Source organism: Manis pentadactyla, chromosome 5 (assembly GCF_030020395.1).
Source record: "Manis pentadactyla isolate mManPen7 chromosome 5, mManPen7.hap1, whole genome shotgun sequence".
NCBI classification, from domain to species: Eukaryota; Metazoa; Chordata; class Mammalia; order Pholidota; family Manidae; genus Manis; species Manis pentadactyla.
In genome coordinates this window covers 34934365-34953555 of record NC_080023.1, presented here as the reverse complement: position 1 = coordinate 34953555, position 19191 = coordinate 34934365, and positions in this window count along the sequence as shown.

The window sequence follows — 19191 nt, the reverse complement described above, 5'->3', positions numbered from 1 at the left end:
ACAGAATTAGAAGCTAGATTTCTCCAACTATATCTTGTGTTTATAGATTTGACTTTGGAACCACGTAAGTACTTCAAATTATACTACAAGTTACATTGGAAAACAAAGCTAAGATTCAAAATCAAAATTAACAAAATGGGTCTAAGTATGTATCAGCTTGACATAAACAGTTTCAAAAACTAAAACACAGTAATTTGACAGCTTTTGATTCCTTCGTCTATATTTTTATACAAGTCCTCTTTTCTTAGCTCCCCACTCGGAGCCATCCCACATTACTGCCAGATTAGTCTTTGAAAGCAATCCCACAGATTGAGCTGGGAGGGGGTGAGACAGGTGGAGAGCTCACCCTGGGTGCAAATTTTAAGGGAGCCCCAAATCACTCAGGAATCAAGAAAAAATATTTTTAATTCAATACTTTTTAAAAGTAAAACTTAAGGCCAAAGAAACTCATGATTGAATATAATGTAAAAATTTTAACTAAAGAATAGTATCCAGCCACATACTTGCATCCTCATGCCTCCCTCAGTTTACCCTGATCCTGTCCCTGGTTTTTGCAACCAAACTTTATTTATAAAAATAGCAAAAAGGGGACTGAGGGACATAGTTTGCTGATTTAATTTTTTAAATAATTACATTATTTATCTTGATTGCTGAGTTTTTTGGCACCACCTTAAATTTTGGGCCTGAGGTGTGTGCCCCACTGGCCTCACTGAGTCTCAGCCCTGGCCAGTGGATTATCAAATCAAGTGCTAATTGCTCATTCTGCCATTTCTGGATTATTTGACATAGTTGGTGAGATGGTTGAGTGATGAACTTCCCAGGCTCTGAGCTAGCCTACGTACAGATCCTGGTTCTGTTGCTCACCAGCTATGGCAAGCTTGGGCAAGTGATTTCACCTTTGGGCCTCTCAGTTTCCTCATCTGTAAATGAGGACTAAACACCATTTCTGGAAGACATCATCCTATTTTTTCTAGTCTTACCAGTCCACTGCTCCAAAAACGCACAACTTTAATAAAGTGTTTCATATAAATGTTCTCATTTAAGCCCAATAATAGCCATGCCTGAGAGATACACCACTGCTTTCCAGTCACTCGAAATCTCCTTCCCTTGCAACCCCACAAGTTAAAATCTTAGCCAACTTTCAAAGCCAGCTTTAAAACCACCACTTATACAAAGCCTTTCCTAAGTTCTCCACAATCATTCAATGATAACAAACACAAACTGGGAGCCTACTGTGTAGTTCATTCAGAATTCAACAGTGAACATGACAGAGTTGAGCCCTGTCTGTATAGAGCTGGCGTCTAATGGTGAGAATTAACAAACTATTCAATAAGCATATAAAATAATTTTAATTAATGATAACAAAATCAACATGATTATATCTTAATTAAATTAAGCACACATTAATTAATTATAATATACTTTTAGCAATAATTCCAGGCAGAGGAAAGAGTAATTCATTCAAAGGTCCTTAACCACAAGAGCTTGGGTTTTGTTGAGTGTGTTTGAAGAACTGAAAGGTTAATGAAAGCTGAAGGGGGAATGGCAAGATGCAGTTTTCTTTTGAACATTGAGGTAACTTTCAGACGTATTTCTTATGGCCATTGCCTCTCTCTACTTTATGTTCTGGTCAATTGTGCCCTTATCTGGTTCCCGTTTTGGGTTTCTTAACCAGACTGTCTGGTTTAAATCCTGGCTCAACTGCTTGTTATTTGGAAGGCAATGGACAAATTGTAACCACTCTAAACATTTTTTTCTTGATTTATAAAATGGGAGTGCTAATAATTGAACACACCTCACAGAGTATTTTGTGAGGATTGACTGATGAATATATGTAAAGAACTTAGAACAACCCTGGTACACTGTGAGTGCTGCGTAGTGGCTGGTTATTATGATTATTATAACTAGCCTGTAACTTCCTATAGGACAGCTGGTCTTTACCTTAATGCAGCACCTTGCACACTGCTTTGTGAATAATAGGCTCTCAAAATACATGTATTGAATCTAGTCATAGATGAAACCGAAGATTGATACTTTTTTATAAATGCCAATGATGAGATGATTATAATAAAGGTATACATTCTTTATTTGGTATTTTCTTTTCTGTGCTTTCATTTCTTACCAGTTGAAAAGACATTATCTGCAAGGAGTTCTTAGGCTGAAGTAGCATTTAACAAGGGCCACTAGCAAACCAGCTTTCAATATGAACCTGAAACCAATATTTCTCAGTGTTAGCATTATCTTTTCTTTCTTCAGTTGGGACTGTTCTACAATTTAGGTTATGTCAAATGACGATTTCTCAAAACTTCTGTGTTCAGTAACACTGCTAGAGGGATCTAGCCTGAGCTTTTGTAATTCACTTCCTTTAGGAGGCTGCTGAAATTTTCCACCATCAGAGACGGGTTCTTCTTGGCCAGGAGGGCTAACCGGCACAGAGCATTTCTTACCAGGATACAGGAGCATAGATGTGTATGATAAGTGTATCATACATAGATTAAGTATTCTTGGTTAACTTTCTAGTTTCTTAAAGAATATACTTCCAAGTGTTTAAAAATTACTTTTATAAACAAAGCTCCAGCAATCCTACGATATTTATTCCCAGCAACTTCGTGGCTTAAAACAGCAGAAATTAATTCTCTCACAATTCTGCAGGCCAGAAATTTGAAACCATTATCACAGGGTCAAAATCAAGGTATTGGCAGAGTTGCACACCACTTAGAGGCTCTAGAGGAGAATCAGTTCCTTGCCTCTTCGAGCTTCTGGTGGCTGCCAGCATTCTCGCTGGCTTGTGGCTGCATCACTGTCAGCTCTGCCTCCATGACCATGCCTGCCTTCTCTTCTTCTGATCTTCCCCTGTTTCTCTTGTATAAGGACCTATGTGATTGCATTTAGGACCCATCTGGATGACCTAGTATAATTTTCCCATCTCAAGCGCCTATCTTAATCATATCTGCAAAGTTCCTTTTTCCATATAACATTTACAAGTTGCAGGGATTAAGATCTGATATCTTTTTAGCCTACCACAATACATAGCAGTTAATAAATTATTTGATGATAAATACTAGTGAAACTTGAATTTTTAAAAATTAAAATTAGGTATCTGGCAAAAATACATATTAGTGGCACAATATTAAGAATGGCACATAGGCAAAACTCTCTTGAATATAAACATGAACAACTTCTTCATGAACGTATCTCCCCCAGCAAGGGAAACAAAAGCAAAAATGAACAAGTGGGACTATATCAAACTAAAAAGCTTCTGTACAGCAAAGGACACCATCAATAGAACAAAAAGGCATCCTACAGTATGGGAGAATATATTCATAAATAACATATCCGATAAAGGGTTGGCATCCAAAATATACAAAGAGCTCACGCACCTTAACAAACAAAAAGTAAATAATCCAATTAAAAAATGGGCAGAGGATCTGAATAGACACTTCTCCAAAGAAGAAATTCAGATGGCCAACAGGCACATGAAAAGATGTTCCACATCACTAATCATCAGGGAAATGCAAATTAAAACCACATTGAGATTTCACCTCACACCAGTTAGGATGGCCACCATCCAAAAGACAAACAAGAACAAATGCTGGTGAGGATGTGGAGAAAGAGGAACCCTCCTACACTGCTGGTGGGAATGTAAATTAGTTCAACCATTGTGGAAAACAGTATGGAGGTTCCTCAAAAAACTCAAAATATAAATACCATTTGACTCAGGAATTCCACTCCTGGGAAGTTACCCTAAGAACGCAGCAGCCCAGTTTGAAAAAGACATATGTACCCTTATGTTTATCACAGCACTATTTACAATAGCCAAGGAAAGGAAGCAACCTAAGAGTCCATCAGTAGATGAATGGATAAAGAAGATGTGGTACATATACACAATGGAATATTATACAGCCATAAGAAGAAAACAAATCCTACCATTTGCAACAACATGGATGGAGCTACAGGGTATTATGCTCAGTGAAATAAGCCAGGTGGAGAAAGACAAGTACCAAATGATTTCACTCATATGTGGAGTATAAGAACAAAGCAAAAACTGAAGGAACAAAACAGCAGCAGACTCACAGAACCCAAGAATGGACTAACAGTTACCAAAGGGAAAGGGACTGGGGAGGATGGGTGGGAAGGGAGGGATAAAGGGGAAAAAGGGGCATTACGATTAGCACACATAATGTAGGGGGGTCACGGGGAAGGAAGTATAGCACAGAGAAGACAAGTAGTGATTCTATAGCATCTTACTAGGCTGATGGACAGTGACTGTAAGGGAGTATGTGGTGGGGATTTGATAATGGGGGGAATCTAGTAACCCACAATGTTCCTCAAGTAATTATATATTAATGATACCCCCCAAAAAAAGAATAGAGTCCAAAATTTTTTAGAGTTTCTCTTGTTCATATACCTCAAAGGTGATTAATAGATTAATTAAAATAGAATATATTTTAATCTGCTTTGTATAGTAAAACATAGTAGTGAAGCCTGAGGGTATTAAACACCCCCCTCTCCCAATTCCTGCATGACTTTCTATTACACAGTCTTTTTTGGCCTTTCTTGGCCTACAGTGTCCTTTTTTGTCAACTGGGGACAACCATAATCACAGGGTTATCATTAGGATTAAATGAAGTAATGCATGAAAGGAAGTGCTCCCCAAACTTAGTTCTCATTGATTCAAACAAAATGTACCAGCAAAAATTTGGCCTGATCTTTGTCACTTTTTTCCTAGTGTCATTATGAGGATGAATTAGAAGGCAAAAATGTCAGTTGCCTGAGGAATAATTTTAGCTTGCATCTATATTGGCCTTGTTTTTTATCCCAGGTTGACCAAATTTCTTCTGAGTTTAAATCTCAGATTCTGTTTGTATTTGCTTGATGGTTACTGAGTTTTCAGGAGTAGAAGTGCAGATTCCTTTTTATTTGAACTATTTCAGCCTCAGAGTGCCCAAGTATGGTCTCAGTTCTTAGAGCAAAGTGGACATTGGTTGAACACTGGGCTCTGTGGTTGATGTTTGCATACACCTGATGATGAAGCAGTTGGCCAATCAAAGTCATATTGACAAATACTACATTAAGAAGTCTTAGGGATTAATTTGTGTGTATATGTTGTAAGTTCCCCATTGTAAGATGACTTCCTAAATGAATTTATATTTTACAAAGGAGAGTGATTTGAAATGACTTGTCCAAGGGCATGCATCTTGTTGCGGGGAAAAGCAGTACCCTACTTGTCTCACTCTCAGGATAAGTGTTTTCTACTCTCCCATGAACTGCTTCTAATACTTTCTTTTTCGTTTTTATGTATCTCCTTTCTTTGTCAGCTCCTGGTCATGGGCCAGATGTGCTTATGGCCTCAGCAGTCAGGTGATGGAAGCATGAATTTCCCTTACACTGTATCATGTAATATCTAATATATAAGATGGAAAAAATGGGGAAAAAACAGGGTGTAGGTGGTTTAATTATATTGACATCTCTTTGGTTTAGTAACATTGATTGTATAGAGCATTCTGTGCAGTGTGATTAAATATTTTTATCTCCTTTTACAAAATATTATTATATTGAAGTTTTGCTCATTCCTGACCCGATGCATATAAGGGGACTCCTAAGGACATCCAAGAAGGAATATATCTTCCAAAAAGCATTCCAAAGCAAATTAAGTGGACTATTTTTAATACCATGTATTAATGGAGATAAAACTTTAGAAATTCTTGGTATGAGATTTTGGAGAAAATTAGAGCAATGAGATGTACCACAATATAATTAGGAAATCCACAATATTATGCTATTAGACGTGTGCACACATGATTGTGAGACATTTAATTTAATCTACAAGATTTAATTCAATGTATGGTTTAACCAACTGACATGTCAGTTGAGGCTTAAAATCAAAACAACAAAACAGCTACCATTTATTAATCACTTACCATATGCTAAGACCTTTATTGAACTATCTTGTTTACCCTCATAGTAATCTATGAGGCTGACATTTCTTTATTTTCAATATGTTCTTGGTTCCACTTGTACAGGTGAATAAACTGAGGCTTAGAGAGATGAAGTAACTTACCAAAAGGCCCATGGAACTGGGGTTTGAACCCAAATCTGGCTTCAAAACCCATGTTCTTGACAGTACCCAGGGCATTATTCTTCTGTGGCCCCTATGGCCTGTGTTCTTGACTGTCCCTGTTAGCCAGGCATACTGGAGTCACTCAATATTTAGTCATGCAGTCATATCTAATACACATTCCCCAAAGTGTGCAGGGAAAACACAACATTTAGGTCAGTGTGAATGGGCATCATTTCAGATGTGAAGTGATTCATGGCACAGGTCAGAGAGCAGTTTTGTTTGAACCCAGTGTGATCCTTGCACACACTAAGCCTTTTCTGTTTCTGCCTGGCCAGACCACATTTGCTGTCACTAAATTGCCACCCTGAAGAGATCTTCCATTAGGTCTTAAAGAGCTGAGGAATCAGGGAAATTACTGATAAATCTATGAGGTCAGGAGAATATTTTTATTGTTATTTTTAAAGGCTTTGAGTTTATACAGAGGAATATTTTATTTATGAATTTAATATAAATAACATGAAATATATGCAAAAATACATGAAACCTATAAACAAAACATTAACACTACTCAAATTCCACACAGCTTAATTTTCATGGGTTCCATGGGAAGAATTTCAACATAGCACAATATGTTCAGTTCAGTGCAAAAGAATATTGACTGAGCTTCTACTATGTGCTGGGCACTGAATCTACAAGAGGGAATAAGATAGATGCTTGTCCTTTCCTTTCTCAAACTACCTGTAGTATGGTCCTTATTAACCTTTCTAATATGGATTGAAAATCTGTATGTAATTCTACATCTTAATAATTCCTCAACCCAAAGTTAAGTAAAAGAGCTCTCTAAGTAGCCCTATGACTAAGTTTTATTATAGAAGGGAGAACTTGAGGGCCTGCACACATTCTGAATTGAGCATGATGCTAATTCCTGATGGATTGAGACTTAGACTCAGAATCTTTCTCAACACACCACTCCAATCAGTCACTATAGGACTTGGCCTGTGAGTTGTCACCCCTCTTCTGAGGTTCCTCACATATATGTAAAATGGCATCCACTTAGAGTGGTTACTATTGAGGCAGTACTAACATTCAGCATTCATTCTACCAAGACGTACTGAGGACTGTAATAGCTAATCTAATGTTGTGGAGTGCTTGCAATGTGCCAGGCCCTGTGCCAAGTGCTCTTCTTACATTGTTATTTAATTCTCATAAAAATTAAAAGACAAACTGTGAGGTAGAGGAAGATGCTATTACTCACTTCAGTAGACAGAGATTAGTTTTGCTTTGTTTTTGGTACCCACTGTCTGGTACCCACGACCTCATCATCTCCAAGCAGTAACTCAGTGTTTCTCCCATGAAGCACCTTGGTCTATGTCGTCAGGTGAGAGTGATTCTGTCCCCAGCTCTAGCAGTAGGCCCCTGACTCAAGCCTTGCCAATGACAAATGCACCTTCTTAGCTGCAGCAGTGGGTGTAGACTTGGGCTGGGACGCCAACTGGACCATCAAAGGCAGGGAGACCCACTCCGAGACTTTTGCTGGGGCTCTTGGCAAAGAGGTTTCCACTGGGTTTGTTAAAGCTGTTTTGATGGGAACTGGGAGTGAGCTAGTACAGCCATCTTGCTCCTTCCTGGGGAGATCTGGGCTGAGAATGTGGCCAGCCTGGAGGAAAGCAGAACTCAGACATGGAGAAACAGTTCCCATGCCAGAGCTGAGAACCTTGAACTGGCCAAATATGAAACGAGCTCTTCAGCTTTCTGAAGTTATGCCCTTCAGCCCCTGCAGTAATGCAGCCATGGTAACTCTAAATCCCAGTGTGTGTATGTGTGTGTGCACGACTTAGTACTTAAACTTGCAGAGGGTAAATAATTGGTCTAAGTTTGTGTAACTAGTGAGCGGTGAAGCAGGCTTAGAACCAGACTTCAAAGTTGGTGTTTTTACCACCACACTGTTCTATTCAGGCACTGTGATGGAATTCTCTCTCACTATTCAAGGCTGAAGGGTAAACTGTCAGAAGTGTAGTGTTGGTATGAAATGTGACAGAGCTTGTTCGGGGTTTGAGGAGTAATTTCCAGACAAGCAAGAAGGAAGACTTCAGCTGCAACATTCAGAACTGACCCCAGTGAAGTGGGAAGGGGACCAGGCAGGGGATGGTCCCCGAGTAACGAGGGCCTGGACAAAGGGCTTTGTCCTGCTAAAGGAGGTGAAAGTAGGTACAAACGTCTTTGAGAGTGGTACAGTGCTGGAAACAAGCATTTTGTAGGTTTGTGGCTTTTGGGTCAGCTTAAGTTATAGATTATCAAAGGAATTATTCTCTAGGTCTCAGGGTATGTGGAGAGCTCACTAGAAAATTGTGCCACTGTTTTGAAAGTCTTTGATAACTCAGGAACTACCTGCTTGGAAAATCCCATAAAGCAAAAATTAAAGGACATCATTTGACATATTGGCACCTTTCTCTCATAAATCATTTAGTCCTAAAGATACCAAAACAGATACTTCAACCTTATGTAAATCTCTGATAATTCTAACAACCCAGATAAGAATTAGCTAGCGTATACAGTCCACATATCCTTTCAAATACAAACACTTTTTAATGCATCAAAATATATTAAACTCTTATTGGGACTAGGTGAAAAATGCCCCATCAATCATTAAAATGTGGTTGTTACCAAAATAAAAAATAACATACTCTAAACCAGCCCTCAATGAACTTAAATCATATTCAACATATGTGGACTTAGTAGGTTTGCATTTATTTACCTCATTTCTAGGACAAAAAAAAGGATTCCTTTAATAATTTAAATCTTCCTTCAAATAAATTTCACAGTATCTCAATATTTTTGAATGTTTTCTAAAGTAACTTGATGGAATTAATTGTCATTTTTTTTTCTGGGCTATAATATTTGAAAAAATATTAGGAAAGTGGGAAGAAGTTACCCAATATAGAGCATGTTTTCTGACGTTATATCTGCTGAGAATTGACTGGAAGATAAAGCATGCCTAGAGGCAGAGGGATGGACTCAATGCCTTCTTGAAATTCTTGGCAACTATATCTGTCTAGAATTATGATTATGATTATGTTTATTTATTAACATTTATGCTGGGCCATTTTAGTTGATTAGCACAATGTAATTACTAAAAATCTGCAGCTAAAACTTCTGGGAAATGTCTACATTCTAGGAAAGGCTAGATGATATCATTTCTGATTTTCAATAATTTAATTAAAATAAACAAGCATATTGCCTCCATAGTGTAACTGTCTCTTAGCATAGTTTCCAACACAATGAAGAAATCAGTCTAATTGCTTAAAGTGGGGGTAAGGAGAGTTAGCAAACTCAAGTTCTTTGCTAATTACCCATAGAACCCTTCTCTGTCCATAAACCAAGAAAGATAGAGTCTCTTAAAGTGAAGGCCATGGGTAACCTGAACATGATTGCCTCTTTGCTCTCCAGTGGGTATAGTCTTGTGGTCGGCCACAGCCTCTCTGGCCAAAGCCAGACTTCAGTGGAGGCTGAGAGGGCAGTGGCCTGTGAAGTGGACCAGAACAGAGGACCCTTAACCAGAGAAAAGACCTTCTGTGTTTTTTGAAATGCTGCTATTAGAGGTTGATCCTTGTGAGGGAGATTTTATTCCTTGTTAAAATAGAAATTGTTCTAAAAATTTGAACCTTAAACGTTATTAGCTACAAATGAATAAATACAGATTAATTTTACACACCATTCCTTTAGAACAGTGGTTCTCAAAATCTGTCTGGCGACTCATGGGAATCCCTAACATTCATTCAGGGGTGCCTTTGAGGTCAACCCTGTTCTCGTAAGGATACAAATACATTGTTTACCATGTTCGCTCTTATTGTCTCTCAAGTGTAAAGTGAAGTTTTCTAGAGGTTACATGACATGTGTTTGCAATAGTTTGCAGAAGTAGATATCAGAATCCAGTTATCATTTATTAAGCCAGATACTTAAAGAAATTTACAAAAAAATGTAAAACAAGGACACTTTTAAAATAATTTTTTGTTTCAGAGAATATTTTCATCCAAAGTATTTTGTTTGTGTTAACATTTAATGGATTTTTATTATATTTATATAAAGTAATAAGTAAATATTGTACATTTTTCTGTTTTAATTTCTGATATAGCAAATAGATATAACTCACATTAAATGAAAGCTCTTTGAAGTCCTTAATAATTTTTAAGAGTATAAATGACTCCTGGGACCACAGATGTTTGCTGTAGAGAATGTCAGAGGGGACAAGTACTTTCACCCATTTACAGGTTAAAAATTGGCCCCCAAAGAGTTAGGGTAACTTAGCTGAGGTTCTGGTTACTTACTGCTGTGTTTTAAACCCAAAATTTAGAAGCTGAAAGCTATGACAATCTTTCAATACATCTTGAATTGAAATTTGTGCTGGCCTTGGAAGGGATGATCCCCCTGAGCCTCATGATGTCTGTGACTTCAGCGGAGATGACTCTGACATCTGAGGGCTGGGGCAATCCCTCTCTCTCTCCTTCATGCTCTCTGGTCCTCCTTAGTGGCCGCTGGGCTTCCTTACAAAGTGAGCGTTCCAAGAAGCTGGCATGAAAACGGCACAGCTGCCTGTGACCTAGTCTTGGAAGCTCCACAGCTTCCACCACATTCTACTGGTCAGTCAAGTCACTGAGACTGGCTCAGATGCAAAGGAAAGGAAGTTAGACTCCATCTCTCAATGCAAACAGCAAAGAATTTGCAGCCACCTTTAATCTACCACAGCAGAGGTCCTAGAATTAGCACAAGAAGAACTAAAACTAGAATCCATCTTTCTGAGTCTTCGCACAATATGATGACCTTGACAGTGGTGCGTAGGAGGAGGAGGAAAAGGAAAGACCTAAGTGTGGGGCACTATTTATTTGAAGAACATTTCAGTGTAGACCTTAAGCACCCATATGAGTAGCATGAGGATTTGGGAGCCTGAAAGGCAGGCGCATGGATTCGCTGATACTTAATGCTTTCTCAGGATGCTGAATTCTCCTCAACAAACTCCCCACAAATTTGGCTGTCTTTTTGATGGCAAGTATGATCTGTGGGCATCCTACTCTGCCTATGGGAAGCTCTGACTAATGTCTTCCATAGAGCAGAAAATATGCTTGCCTCTAATTTCTACCCAGTGGCCCCAGTCGTATGCTTATATTGCCTTAGAGTAATGTTGCAAAAGGCTTCTACATAGCAGCTTTATAGCTGTTACATTTCCTCTGAGTTCCTTGATGACTGTCCATTACTGTTTTCTGAAATTCCCTTACAATTAGGCCACACTCCTATAAACTACCACAGTTTGTCAATTGTGCTTTCAAAGTATTCCCCAAGAGGATCTGAGCATCCCACCACGTTCTGTGCACTCTGCTGTTATCCATACATACTAATACTGCATTGGCAGATCTAAATTCCTAAATCTTTTCATGTATATACACACATGCATTCTTGTGTGCTGTTTGCCTGCTTTTTTCCTCTGTTCTGGAAATCTATATTCATCTCTAGAAATTTTATCTCAGTAGGTCCAACCTGCCAACATTGTTTTGAATCCAGACTCCGTCACGAAGACTACTCATTATTCCACATAGCTCCATGTAATCAGCAGATTTGTTAGGTATTTGTTCTATACTTTTTTCTAAATCATTGGTGAAAATGCTGACCCAGACAGAGCCCTGTGTCACTCCGCTAGAGACCATCCTCTATGCTGACGTCCATCTACTAATCAGCAAGCTTGGGGTTCATTTATTCACCTAACTGTTGTTAATTTATCTAATAGTCCTATCATTTAGTCCATATTTCTCCATCTTGTCCACAATGATAAGATGATAGGCCTGGACAAATGCCCTGCTGAACTCCAGATACATTATGTCGACTGCAGTTGGCTGCTCTCTAAATCCACTATCCCTGTCAGAGGAAATGAAGTAAATCTGACTCTTCTTCAAACATACCACGCACTTTGATGACTGTGAGGGTTTGTTCATGTTCTTTTCTCTGCCCAGAACCTTCTGTTCCACCTCACCTGCCTGTTTCTATTGCTCAGATGTCACCTTCTTGCTGAAGCTTTATTTCTTGACTCCAGGCAAAATTTTTTTCATGCCCAGTTTATTTCCCCAAAGCTCTTTATACATAATATCATGACCCAGGTGTTGTCTATGCCTAGTTTCCCCTCTTTCATCTAGAATGAGCTGTGTCTTATTTAATAAATGTATGACAACTTTAATTCAACTAGACCCTGGTGCCTGGTGACCATCACTTCCCTTCCAAAAAGCTCATAAATCACTCATTCCAAAATCCAATCTAGGCACCACAATGTGGCCTCTAAATACCAATTCCCACTAAAAAGAAGCAGGACTCCTTGGGACATGGCTGATACCAGTCTAGGCAAAAGTAAAAGATGAGCTTGGGATATCTTGTCATACCAGCTAGCAATGAACCTACCAAAGAACACTAGGGTCCTGTCAAAAGACCTGAGAAGCCAAATGGAAGAGGCTTCTAATGGTCAAAGTTTAGATAATTTGAGCATAAATGAGAATAAATACTGCAATGAAAGCAAATACATAAAGCATATTTAGACCCATTAGTTCATAATGCTGCATAAACAAAAACAAAAACCCTACTGATGATCTTTGGACACCAGGAAACAATCTCATGATTCTGAAAACTGGTAAGTCAAGGGAAGAAGTCAGCATTTATCTTAACTTGCCATGCCTTGCCATAACAACCATACTCTAGGTACCCAATAACTAATAAAGGAAGCCTTTTTTTCTTTATAGAAGTATTCTAGGTAATAAATTAAGAAAAATGATGTAACAAGAATTTTACCATTTTGCACCCCCCTAAGCGAATAAAATTATATAATTTAAGCAATGCTACTATTGGCTCCTAAAATCATTAGGTAAGGAGTTCGTGGGGAATGTTACAATGGACGGTAACACCTGAACCCCACAGATCAAAACTGATGTCATAAGAGGGAGACAACTGGCCTCCTGATATGATGCAATAGGAAGTACACAGCACCACCTATGAAGTATTCTTGCTAAAAAATCGACCCTGAATTTGATGAAACCTCTAACTTCAACTACCAGTTTATAGGAAATAATAAGGGTTAGGATTAAACAACACCATGAGGAAGCTATCAGCCAAATCCAGGAAGTGGGTAATTCCATAGCACTTATGACCCATTTCACTCTAAAATAAACTGCAAGGAGAAAACACGAGGTGAGTGATCTGTAGGTGAAAAGAGAAATTAAGAGACAGAAAAACCAAATGTAACATGTGGTCCTTGTTTGGATTCTGATTCAGACAAACCAACTCAAAAACGCTTTGTGAGACAGGAGAAATTGAACACTGGATATTTGAAGATATTAAATTATTGTTTATAGTTTTGGTGTGATAATGGCACTCCAGTGATGTACTTTGAGACAAGAGTCCTTATCTTTTAGAGATACTTCTGAAATATTTCAGGAGGAAATGATTTGGTGTCTTAGTTTTGCATCAAAACAACCCAGAGGCTGCGGGGTTGCAAAGGGCAGTGTGGGGACGGTGCGGATGGTGACACAAGCTTGGCCGTGGGTCAATAGCTGTATCTGCCTGACAGGTTCATAGTGCTTTAATATTGTTCTCTTTCCTTTGGATATGTGGGATATTTTCTATAATAATTTTTAAATCCAGTCTAGAATTTTATCTGAAATTGTTGTTGAAGTTCAACAGTCTGTTGTCTTCAGAACCTAGCTTCCTTCCCTTTCTAAAAATGTAAGGGTTTGCCAAGGGAGCAGTCTTTCCACTCCCCTTTCATCCTCTGTGATTCCATGACAATCACCAGCAGCCATCTGCTGATCTCACAGGCAAGCGCTCTCAGGCCCCCAGGACAGAGATCTTGCAGAACTCCCTGAGGTGGTCAGGGCCCTTCTCACCTGCTCTGACCACACGGGGCTCTGGTCTCTGTCACCAAAGTTCACACTAAGCTTTTCCATTCCGGAGCTCATTCTCTTTGACAGGAAAAAACAATTAAAATTGAAGTTTTATTCAGCTTTCTTTACCATTTCTCAACATTAAAAAAATCAGTCCCACCTACTGAATTTACCCCTTTTACCAACACACGAAAAATTCAAGACTGGATCTAAAAATTATTATAGAAAATGTCCCACATATACAAAGGAAAGAGAATATTAAAAATCATGCTTAGGTTTTTATTTTTAAAATAGAGCTGGACTTCAGCATTTTGACCCTATTCTTACATGTCTCCCTTACCCTTAAAAATGACCCATCCTGCTTTCCTGTCTTTGCAGAGGGTCACTAGTTTCTTTAGGTGACCTCTCTTCTTTCTTAAGAATTCTGCTCATTCATAATAGCAGTAGGAAGAGGGCAAGTCAAACTTCTTCTTCTGGTACTAAACAACATTTGGTGGAAGCCAAGCCCAGCGGATGAGGAGAATCACAGAGGGACAGCTCACCATCTTCGTCCACACGCTGGGCTTGTTGCTCTGTCTGCCTGTAGTCGCAGCACTACCTGGCTGTCAACAGTCCCAAGAAGCAGGAATGAGAGTGGTGCTTTCTCCGTGCCAGGGCTCCAGGACTGAGGCCAGATGGAGGGTGTGAGGGGCCTTCACACCTCACATCACCCCTTCTACCCATGACAACATACAGAGCAACTCCACCTGGGTTTTTCCAAACAAACTTTTATTTCTTTGAAGTGTTCCTTAGCCCTATGAAACAAGAAGCTGCTACTGAGTAGGGCCCAGTATAGGGACTGCTTTTTTTTCTACTCCCTCCCCCATCCAATATAAAAATACAGATATTAAAAAAAAACAACAGTGGTATGGGAAAGCAGAGACTGTCATATTGTGTCCTATAAACTGGCACCACCTTCTTGGAAGGCAACTTTGCAACATGTGTCCAAAGCTTTTTAAAAAAATATGTACTCTTTGATCAAGGAATTCAATTTGTAGGGATTAATTCTAGCAAGTCATGTGGATATATACAGAGATTTTGCTAAAAGGGTGTTTTGAGTAGTGCTTTTAATATGCTTTAATAATTAGAAGCAAACTAAATATCCAGCAGAACAGAGCTGACTAAATAAACTGTGGTTTATCATGCAGTGCCATACCATATAGCCATAAAAAATGTTAGAATATTTTGCCATATGGGAGGATTTTCATGATACATAATTTAACGGGAAAAGGAGGTTCTGCTGCAGTCCATAGAGAATGCCTCCCACATTTAAAAATTTATATTTATACATGGAAAAAAGACTGAAAATTATTTAAGAAAGCTGGAGTATTTATCTCTTTTAAAGAAATGCATGTCATAACATTTTTCAAAATGGGCATTTATGACTTTGAAATAAGAAAAAAGTAATTAACAATAAAGTTAGGGAGAGAGGACCCCTGGCCACCTCTGGCTACTTTACAGTCCCCTCTGTTGAGTGCAGTCTGCTCTGGCCTGGCCATTCCCCAGGAGCCCTCGTTAACGTCCCTGGGAGGGTTCTTGCCTCCCCTTCTCCCTGTAGACATGAGGAGGCAGAATCGGTGACTCCCTCAATGTGAGGGAGTTCCAGTAGGTGGTGGGGAGATCCCTGCCCAAAGCTGCTAAGGAAGGAACTTGTCCCAGGGATGAGGCCCTGCCGAGGCAAGCCCAAAGCCCAGCGTGGCCTGGCTCCGCCTCCGGAAGGGCACCATCTGGCCCCACCCTGGGGTGGTTTGGTGCTGAGTGGCTCACCTCTCAGCAGTTAACACAGTTCATTCAAGAAGTTTCTCTGGGGTTTAGGTTAAAGCCATTGGCCTCTGCTCTGCCATCTCTTGTGTGACTCACCGTGTTGTTTTGTCCATTATTATGTCGCAATTCCTTCCTAGGAGCCTCTCTGCTTCTCCTTTAAAACCTCTCTTCCTCCTCCTTTCTCTCAAGTCCAATCTCAGAGGATGAAGGTTTATAAATAAGCAGAGTTAGAAGTGAGTTTGTGATTAGAACCCTCAGCCTCATAATTTACAATGGTGAACAAGTAAGAGAAAGACAGAGAGAGAGAGAGAGAGAGAGAGGAGAAATGTGTGTTTAAAAAGAAAATTAATATTCTCCATTATATCTAACTGGGGAAATGCTACAAACATGCATCACTGTAACCAATTTATTGTCTTCTGGCTCCTGAGGTCTAGGACGCATGGTGCCTGTCCCTGAGTACTGAATTACATTTGCTTCTAGATTCTGAATCAGCTGAAATTCACATTAAAATGCATGATGCTGCAGCACATTACTGGCAAAACACACAAATTTCCTAAATAAAACAAAATGATACAGACAAACAACAATAACAACAACAGGATCTTTTGAAAACCAGAAAGGAAAATATTTTTAGAAGGTTTATAACTCTCATGCATTTTTATATGTACTTCAAGGCTGAGCAGTTTAAGATACTGAATGCTTCCAGTGTTCCCCCCTGTCTCTCAAATGCTCCCTGGACTGACTCAAATGCAAGTCTGTATTATGGGAATTAATTCTGTACATGCCAGAGGCAACATAGAGCCCCTGAGCACAGGGACCAGAGAAGCTTTCCTTGTGGGCGGAGGGAAGGGATACCTACCAGGTGTGACAAGAGTGGCAGGGAAGTGCTGCCTCTAACAGCTCACCCCACCGCTAGAATACCTGTCATTTCACCACTAGGGCTTCTTGCCTCTGTGATACCTGGCTCTTGGCATCTTCATTTGAAAATACTCTTGGGAGGGATAATAAACAAAATCCTAAGATCTTAATGTGAAGGCATGAAGAATGGAGTACAGCTGCTCCCCTCTCTCCTATTCTCCATGTCACTCTCTTTTCAGACTTTTAAATACCTCCTTTGATTTCCCACTAAACACACTATCCCTATGTCCTCTCTTCCTTATAGAAATATATGTAGAGAAAGTTCCCAGGCCAAATAAAGTAAAAGAAAATGAATCAATTAGCAGAATGTTAGCTCTTAAAAGGACCTCACAAATTCGTGTCCCAATCTCTGAGGTACCTAAGGTCTTTCCCCAGACAGAGCCATGACAGGTCAGATGGCCAGTCCTGTGTAGAGGTCCAGGCCCTCCCAATTCATGCCTGAGCATGTCCATGCTACACTGTGAGGATCTCCACTTTCAGTTCAGCAGCTTCTGTAATATCTCTTGAATCCCTTTACTTCTCTTTATCTTACATTGTTATTCTCTGGGCTTAGGTATCCATCATTTCTTGCCTGGAATAGGGCTACAGCTTCCTAATTTCTCTCCTCACTTCCCAGGCCCCTCATTCCCTCCATGCCTAATCATGCTACACTGCATCCATAGTCCGGAATCAGGTGCTGATGCCAGCCTGTCTCTCCTACCTTCTGTCTCATCACACCCCTTCTTGAGCCCCCCTCCTCCAATCTCCTCTGCAAAAATGAAGAAACTAAACTGAGCTATTTATAGATTCCCAAACCCTCCATGTTCTCTCATAGGCTTTGGAGTCTATCACTGATTCCTCTGCCTAGAACTTTCTCCTTCTCTGCTTCCTCACTATTTTACTTGCTCACTCCTACTCACCCTTTCGTACCCAGCACAGAGGATGTTGCCTCTTCCACAGTCCTTCTCTGACGCTTTAAGAAACTACATGCCCATTACGGATCTGCTGGGACCTCTTCTCAATGGCCTCCGAGCTCTGCACTCAGGCTGACAAAGTAGCCATCAGCGAAGCTCTGCGGGCTGCTGTTAAATAGGATAAAAGAGAGAGTAGAGATTTGGACACTAACTCTTGAGGCTTCCACCTGGAATTCACACTTTACACTTCCATTTAATTCCCATTGGCCTAAGCAAGTCACATGGCCACATATAACTTCTATGGGATGGAGAAATAAAATCCTAATATGTGCCTAGATATGGGGAAAATTGGAACTACTTGTTAAACAGCCTCAGTGACTTACACATTTAATTAAGTTGAGGCCAGAAAATGCCCAGTTGATTTGGTGATCTCAGTGAGAAACATTGGTTTGTGTGAGGTTGGCAGGTCATATTGGAGGAAGCTACAGAGTGACTGAGAAATACAGAAATAGACAGTGATAAGAGATGACTCCTTCATGATGTTTGACTGTGGAGTGAGAAAGACGATAAGGTGGCAGTGTTGGGGTGTAGCCAAGGAAGAAAATAGTGCTCGCTGCTTGATTAGTATGAGTGCAGCTTGGATATGGTTATACAACAACAGGGTACGTCCACGTGAGTCCGAGAGTTTGAAGATTCATGAGAGGAAGAACTGGGTAAGGTCCCCGAGCCAGTGAAGAGAGTGAACTCCAAAGCATGGTGGAGGGATTGGCTTTTGATTAGAAGAGGCTTCCCTACTGAATGTGGCAGGAACAATGGAAGATCAAGTGGGTACAGATGTTGATCAGTTTATAAATTTGGAAGTAGGAAGTTGAGGGCATCTGGTCCACTAGCTTCTGACATCATTATGAAATTAATTTATATATACTATCATAATCTGTTCTACATGGAGAATTTAGGACATCATTATAGGAAAAACAAAGAGGATGTCAGTTCCTAATACTCGTTCCTTTGTGCAATAGTTGGGAGGACGGTAATCCTTGTCTCTGCATGCTACCTTCCCAAGCACCCTGAGCCTTATTTTGGCACAAAATATACTGGGATATTTATTAATTCCAGAGGCTCTGTCCTTTCCTGTCTTCAAACTGAAAATGATTTCTCAACCCACACAAGTCAGCATTGCTCAGCTGAGAATAATCTTGCCTGGTCCTTTTCTTTGGAGTATAAGATAAGGTCTCAGGACATTGTTATCTCTGGATGCTGCTCCTCCAATTATTCTGGCAGCTGGTGACTTGGAAACCATGATCCTCTCCACAAATGCTCTTCTACACCCAGCAAGCTTGCTCAGTGCTCATGATTACTTTTTGCCCTCCTTTTTAAAAAAAATTTGTTTTTTGGCTCAGACAGAGAGGCCTCCTTGCCTAATTTAATTTTGTATCTCCTTTCTTTGTTACAAGCAGATGTCGCTTTTACATCTGTGACTGTGATCAAATGCCCCATGTCTCCCCCACCACCAACCCAGCAGATGTTACTACTATTAGCCAAACTCCAGCAAAAAAAGGTAACAGGCAGCCCCTTCTGGTAATTATACTTCAGAGGGTGTGGGGAG